Raw genomic sequence first — 7,053 nt, 5'->3', positions numbered from 1 at the left:
TCTCTACTCTCTTCCTTTCTTTTCTTACTCTCTTTCTGTCTGTCCCTATCCCTCTTAGCCTTCCATCCCCTGATCCATTAGTCGTACCTACCACTATTTAAGTACCCTTGGCCCATTCAATTCCAATGTGTACACGAGAGATAGAAATTGAGTCCTTCGCCATAACTAAACGCTAAACCACAAAGGATTTGGACAAGCAGTCGTCGTTAATTTTAATAGCAAATATTTTTCTCCTGGTGCAAGAGGACCCAGACTCTTCTCGGTCATAGTCAATTATGCAAAAGTTTACTCGTTCGCAATGCGTGGCCCTGCACGGTTCGTAAAATGGCTAACACAAGTTGTGTTCATTCAGAAATATTCTACAAAAAATTGGGTGAAGTTAAAGCTTCCAAAACGACAAAAGCAAGCAAAATAACCCTTTTTGTTGACGGCAACTTTTACAAAGATGCCGTGAAGTGGTTAGAAACATGTAATGAAGACAGCAAGGACAGAACAAATCTGACAAGTCAAGACGTCGCAAATATCAAAAGAAAAGGGTGGAAGCTGGAGGATGGCAGAATATTATCCAAGAACAGAAAATAAATTGACATGTTCAAAATTTTCAACTACACCAAGTTCTTTGCCAAGCCCATTCGAATATTGCGCATAAAGGAAGAGACAAGATGGACAAGTATATCAAGCGAAACTACGAGTCAGTATCCCAAGACGTAATACAAGAACAACGGCATCAATCAAATTCATGGAGCTCCAAGGAAACCATCAACTCAAGGATTGGTGGAAAGGAACGATCAAACAGTAAAGCAAAGCATCAGAAATAAGCAAATTCCAAATCATTGGTGTCAGGTACTAGGGGAAGCTGCTTCCAAAAAGAACATTGTGGAACATGAAGCAACAAAACAAATACCCTATGAATTGATATTTGGCATACCACCATGGAAAGAAACCAAAACTACCCCAAATTACTATCACAAACAAGCAGGCTCACAGATGGGGTAAACAATCGTTTTATTACGCTAAAACATTAGCACCTGACAACCCGGGAGAGGCGGGTGGGATGCTTTCGCTTACAAGGAGTCTCAAGAATGAGCTACTCGATACAAAATACTCAATTAAAAAAGCTTATCTGTTACAAGCTGTCTGTTACGAAAATCCATGCATATTAATTAAACCTTTTAACGTGTACATTAAAACACTCGATAAGAAACATGATCAATATTCTACCATGGAAGAAGAAGAAGAAGAAGAAGAAGAAGAAGAAGAAGAAGAAGAAGAAAAAGAAGAAGAAGAAGAAGAAGAAGAAGAAGAAGAAGAGGAAGAATGTGAAGAAATGGATGCAGAATCTGCACCTAAACGTGCTTGTTATTCACTTATCAAGTCAAGCAAGAAAAAGCAAGATACACACAAAGAAAATACAACAACAAAATGACAACAAGCAAACCCAATACTATTTCATTCCAAGTCAACAACTTTGTCAAAATAAAAATTAATAAAGTGGACAAAACTCCCTTACATCCAAACACACTTCTTGGTAAATTGAAAATTGAAAATTGTAACCAAATTGGGAATTATTGACACTTGGGTTGCACCAAACAGACTACCAATTACTGAAGACATGAATGTATGTCATTAGACACAACTAAAACAATAAGTTTCACTGCCGCAGGCAAAAAAGCACTTGACCAGTGACACATGTACAAGAGGTGCAAAAACAAGGAAATGACTTCTCATTGTTCAACTACAAATAAGTAATGATGACTGTTTAATAAAGGTTACAAACTTTGTGAAGTATCAGAAAAAAACTTTGAATTTGATTGTTCAAGTACTTATAACCACAAAGGGGTTTACATAAAACTACATAAAATTTTGTACAAGTAACTGTACATCATTCAATAATCTACCTTATAAAAGGTCAACGTCTTTTTCCTTCCAAAAACCAGAAATATAAAACAAAGTCACATGAAGGTAATTCTTGTTAAACAAGGTTTTGTTTTTCTGCTGCTCTGAGATAAAAACAGCAGATTGCTTATCATCCACCAGTATACCTAACCCCAACCTTAACGCTAACCATTTAAAATCAGTGCTTAGACTTAATAACAATCAAAGGCGTTTTTACAGATTAACTAATGAAAAACGCGCGCTAACCAAATACCCTTACTTCCAGCAACGATTTACTCATCAATGTACACGTACTTGCTAACAATTGATGGACTTTTTGTTGATGTTTCTTACTTTCAGTTTTCAACCTAGTTTAAAACTAACTAAAACTTACATGTAGTTCAATTATACCTGCAGTGTCTGTGGCGTATGTTCAATATAAGCGCCAAGTGTATTATGAGTAGGAGCACATGGAATATTAAATGAGCAGTTCATGTTGTGGTTCGATCCGAGTTTAATCTGTTATTTAAAGGGTTAAATCCGTTTACCACAATTGGCAACGAGGATAGAGACAGTGTGATGAGTACCCTGAAGAGATTTGAGCGATAGTTATGGTGACAAATGATGATTGTCGCGGAATACTGCAGTTTAATTGCAAAGGAGATAGCACGAACGTGGGAACACGATGGCGACGATGGAAAAAAGCTTTCCAATTTTATGTCGATGGTCGAGGAGTTACTGCAGCTACTCGGAAGAAAGCGTTACTATTGCACTGTGCAAGTATGGATGTGCGAGAAGTGTTTGAGACTCTGACCGATCCAGGTGCACCCGCAGGTGACACCGACTACGACAACAAGCTGCGCTGCGAACAGTTGATGCATATTTCACACCACAAGTAAACATACCATATGAGCGTCACATTTTTCGCCAGATGAAGCAAGAGGAAAACGAAACAGTAGATCAATTTGTAGTACGGCTCAGCAATCAGGGGCCGGTTGCTGGAAGCCTGGTTAGCGCTAACCATTGGTTAAGCGGTATCAAAACCTACAGGTTTCCATAGCATTTAACGCTGGTTAGCGCTAACCATGCTTCGAACAACCCCGGCCAGGCTGTTAATTGTGAGTTTGGAGATTCAAAGAATGAGCAAATACGGGATCAAATCATCGATAAATGCAAGTCAACGGAGCTTCGCCAGAAACTTCTAGTAACAGGCCAGGATTTCATTCTGGCGGAAACACAAAGGATTGCCCGACCCCTGGAACTTTCACAAGCACCTGCGAGGCAAATTAAAGGCGACACAAATGGGAATGTCAGTGTTAACGCTATCAAGGTCAAGGAGTTTAAGGACTCTGCTGTGAAAAAGGATGAGAAGAAGTGTTACCGATGCGGGCTCGGCGGCCATTTTGCATGTGCCCAAAATTGTCTGGCAAGATCTAAGACCTGTGCGAAGTGTCATAATTATGAAGGGACATTTTGCTTCAGGTACAAGACATCCAAGCCTAAACAAGAACAGAAAAGCAAAACAAAAAAAAAAGGGTGAACGAGGTGAAGTTAACTGTCTAGAAAGCGACACGGCATGTGAGGAAGATGAGTATGCCTTTACAGTAGAATTCAAGAAATCTGGCTCAGGAAACGGTTCTGAGACTATTGATTTGCAAGTTGGTGGTGTGGTTATTAAAATTGTACTCATTGACTCAGGATCGTCTTGTAATATTGTGGATCAGAAGACATGGGAAGAGCTGAAGAGTAAAGGTATAAAATGCAAGTCAGAGAAGTCAATCCAGAAAGTATACCCTTATGGATAGCTGGAACCATTAGATACTGGGAAAACGCGAGGCAGTAATGAGTGTAGCTGGAAAGGAAATTACAGCTGAATTTCTTGTCATTTGCAATGAAGGCAGGCCAATACTGGGCAGAAAGACAACTACAGAGTTGCAGGTACTCAGATTGGGGCTTCACGTCAATGCTGTAAGTACCCAAGACAAATATCAAAGCATGTTTTTAAGGGGTTGATTGCAAGTTGGATGATTATCAAGTTATGATTCATGTGGACTGTGACATCAAGCCACTAACGTAGCATACTAGAAAAGTGCCATTCGGTCTGAGAGAGAAAGTTGAGAAAACTTTACAAGAGCTAGAGCAAATAGACATTATTGAGAAGGTGTAAGGTCCAACACCTTGGGTCAGTCCGATTGTTGTAGTCCGAAAACCAGCTGGGGCGATTCGTTTGTGCGTCAATATGCGCACCCTAACCCAAGGGTGGATGAGGTTCTCCAAGATATGACCCAAAGCAGCGTGTTCTCAAAATTAGACCTTAAGTGGGGTTATCATCAGCTGGAGCTGAGTGAAGAAGCTCGAGGGATAACAACCTTTACAACACACACTGGTCTATACCGTTATAAGAGACTGTTGTTTGAAAATATACCAAATTGCCATACAACAAGTTCTGCATGGATGTGAAGGTGTACGTAACATTTCTGATGATATCATTCTTCATGCTAAAGATGATCGAGAGTACGATGAGAGGCTTGAAAAGTTGCTGGAGAGAGTACAACAAAGAGATTTAACCTTAAATAAAGAGAAGTGCGTGTTTAAGATGCCCCAGTTAGAGTTCATGGGATACTTCCTGTCTACACGTGGCATTGGCCCTAGAGAATCAAAGGTTAAAGCAGTAGTCAAAGCGAGAGAACCAAACATTGCAGAAGAGATTAAACTGAAGGCAACGGATAAAGAAAGTAAGACAAGCAAAAGAAAAGACAAAAAGGCAAAAACAGACAGAGATCAAGCAGGAGGAGCTGTGGTTCCTTTGGCTGGAAAGGGTGGGGAGGAAGGACCTGAAAAAGGTGAAGAAAAGAATGAAGACAATATAGTGGAAAAGAAGAGTGAAAGAGAAGATAAAAGTAGGGAAAGAGGAAGAGGAAAATGACTAGGAAGAACATCGGGAGACGAGAACTGTGGAGCACAAAGAAGAGAGTAAAGAAGAAAATTAAAGAGGAGTAAGAAAGAAAGAAGGGGAGCAAGAGAGGAGAATGAGACGGAAAAATGTCATAAACCTAATACTGAAGATAAAGCAATGAAAGGTAATGAAAATAAAATGAAAGCTGAAATGAAAAGGAGATTAAAAGAAAAGAAGAAAAAGAAAGAAGAGAATGTTGCGGAAGAAGACCAAAGGAATCTTATGTTGGAAAACGAAAACCTCTCATAAAAAGGAAAAAGAAACGAGAAAAGAAGAAACAGAGACCCATCATCAGCCTTTGCCCTTTACCCGTTACCCTTTACCCGTGGAAAAGCACTGCCGGTTTCTGACGCGTTTACGCTGGCGGCTTAGAAAGCAATATGATGATAATCAAACTTCTCCTCACAATTATGTGTGGCAGAGTTGAAAGGAACACAAATCCTTTGATCAGTATCACTCTTCATATAATTCGCCAATTCTGCTCAGTCCGAGAAATTTAAGATACATGACAGATGGGTGATTTCGCATGTAGAGTTGGTTTGAAGGCATCACATTGCGACCGTTTACACAAAGAAAAACTGAGCAACGGTTTATATAAGACGTAAAGTTACCGTATAAATCGCACATTTAAACATTTTCGCGCCTTGTTCGCGTGATGTGTAAGACGTGAGGTTTGGGTTTAATATCCCATGCACCAGCTACGCAAGCTGTGTTCCGGTTATTTTTTTCCCAGCGAATCGTTTATTTTCGCGATGCTTGATGCAACTTCATGCGCAACCTAATTCAATGCATTACAGTTAGAACAAGCATGCACGTTCTGCTGCAATTTTGATCCCTTATTGAAATCATCTAGCTTGTAATAAGTGGCCGCTATTGTTACGTTCACAAAGACAATTCGCAGCGGCAGCTTACGTCATCCGTCTTCCCTTGGACGCCAGAGTAATTTTCCGGAACTTTCAATCAATCAATCAATAACTTTATTTCAGTGTCAAAGATTAATAGCGGACGATAGTTCTTCTAATAATTGGGGACAATAACGTTACAAAGTTATAACAATAACTAGCCTTTTTTATCAAAAGTGAAATGCTGCGAGAAGTAAGAGACAATGGTTTCTGCGAGTATCAGAGATATCCTATTATTTTTATAAATTATTACTAGAAAGTCAGAACAAGAAAATGTAATGACAGACAGAAGACATAACAACGGTTTTTGTAACACAACTAAAACGCAACCTTCATTGTCCGCCTAAATTGTTGCTCTGCTTTGTTGAGAAGTCTAGAGATTTTCCGATCCATCAATCAGTTCAGAGTCAGATGCTCTTGAAAAGCTTTAAGGTACATAGCATCTCCTTCTGTCAATAGCTGATCAACTGTGTGGGCCGTCCATTGCGAAACATCACACGAGTTAGCACATAACAGAGGTGAAAGACTCATAAAAGCACATCGTCTTCCTCCAGATACGTCGCTAAAACGACGGTCACCTTGATGAATACTTCCATTAACGAACAACATAGCGTTTGACATTGCATAATCGTATAAACTCAGGGGTGGGGAATTTGACTCATTTTTTCAGAAAATGTCAAAATCCCCACCCCTTGCCCGACCACCCCTCCCCTGGGGCTTAACATTGATAGGTGCATTATAAGAACGTGCACGGGACAATCGCCCAGGACCTGCTGAGACATTTTAAAGTGCTTAAGAAATGCAGGAAGAAATTTGACTGTTTATTGTACGAAATGCTTTTCATAAGAACTTTAAAGCCAAATCTCAACGTGCAATCAGACTCTATTCGTGCGAAAGTATTTTTATAATCTTCGCACCTTGTTATGTCAATTCTCGCGCTATATCGCTTTAAATGCTGTAATTTGCATGATCAAACAATTTTCCTTGATAAGGGAGTCATGACTAATCCGAAACGTCGGATTTCATCGTTCGTTTTTGCTGTTTTAAGTTTAAGAAATCTCTTTAAAGCACTAAAAAATAATACAGATAATAAGAGTTGTGCCATGCTTTTAGCATGGTTTCCATGAGCTAAAATTCTCAGCCCAAAATAAGGAAACCCGAAAGTTAATTACTTTAGTTTGAAAAAGTAGACATTGTCAAATGATAAGAACCATTTGTATGTGAGGATGGCAAAGGATGGCAAAAGGCGGCATGGATACAAATGGATTAAAATATGAATTTTTTTTGAATTTGTTAGGCTGAACATTAAATCAAACATTC

The sequence above is a fragment of the Montipora capricornis genome, chromosome 1 (assembly GCF_036669925.1).
Source record: "Montipora capricornis isolate CH-2021 chromosome 1, ASM3666992v2, whole genome shotgun sequence".
Taxonomy (NCBI): domain Eukaryota; kingdom Metazoa; phylum Cnidaria; class Anthozoa; order Scleractinia; family Acroporidae; genus Montipora; species Montipora capricornis.
Note: the sequence above shows the minus strand (reverse complement) of the source record.